This window comes from Crocuta crocuta, unplaced genomic scaffold (assembly GCF_008692635.1).
Source record: "Crocuta crocuta isolate KB4526 unplaced genomic scaffold, BGI_CrCroc_1.0 scaffold32, whole genome shotgun sequence".
NCBI classification, from domain to species: domain Eukaryota; kingdom Metazoa; phylum Chordata; class Mammalia; order Carnivora; family Hyaenidae; genus Crocuta; species Crocuta crocuta.
In genome coordinates, this window is record NW_027529424.1 from 9,541,584 (window position 1) to 9,541,870 (window position 287).

Consider the following 287-nt stretch of genomic DNA (forward strand, 5'->3'; position numbering starts at 1 on the left):
CACAACAGCATCGTACGCGCTCTCACCACTTTATCACATATTTTTTTCATGAACCTTTACCTTATTGGGGGGGAATAAAAAGGGGTGACAAGGCAGGAGTATTTAATTTTTTTTTTTTTCTAACAAATACTGACGACGTGGAACTTGAGGATTCGCAAAGCGCTCCACTCAACCTTTGAGGCTAACGCGCCGTGTTCCCCTACCAAACGCCGCTGGGGGGCCGACCCGGCGGGGGGCGTGTGCACGGACGCAGCCACGACACCCTTGTGCCCTCCCCGTGCACAGAT

General features: G+C 52.3%; 1 protein-coding gene across 1 annotated transcript in view; it reads left to right on the top strand.

The window, feature by feature from the left end:
* The window catches only part of ASB13 (ankyrin repeat and SOCS box containing 13), a 72,029-nt gene that overhangs the window by 391 nt on the left and 71,351 nt on the right, over positions 1 to 287 (top strand). The window lies entirely within an intron of this gene.